The sequence below is a fragment of the Bison bison genome, unplaced genomic scaffold (assembly GCF_000754665.1).
Source record: "Bison bison bison isolate TAMUID 2011002044 unplaced genomic scaffold, Bison_UMD1.0 scf7180017864386, whole genome shotgun sequence".
Lineage (NCBI taxonomy): Eukaryota > Metazoa > Chordata > Mammalia > Artiodactyla > Bovidae > Bison > Bison bison.
In genome coordinates, this window is record NW_011494958.1 from 50,723 (window position 1) to 51,049 (window position 327).

Genomic DNA, 327 nt, shown 5'->3' on the forward strand with positions numbered 1-327 from the left:
GATGAAAGTGAAAGAGAGTGAAAAAGCTGGCTTGAAACTCAACATTCAAAAAATGGCATCCAGTCTCATCACTTCATTGCAAATGTATGGGGAAACAATGGAAACAGTGACAAACTTTATTTTCTTGGACTCCAAAATCACTGGAGATGGTGACTGCAGCCATGAAAATGAAAAACACTTGCCCCTTGGGAGAAAAACTGAGCAACCTAGACAGCATATTAAAAATCAGAGACATTACTTTGCTGACAAAGATCCACATAGTCAAAGCTATGGGTTTTTGAGTAGTCATGTATGGATGTGAGATTTGAATCATTAAGAAGGCTGAGC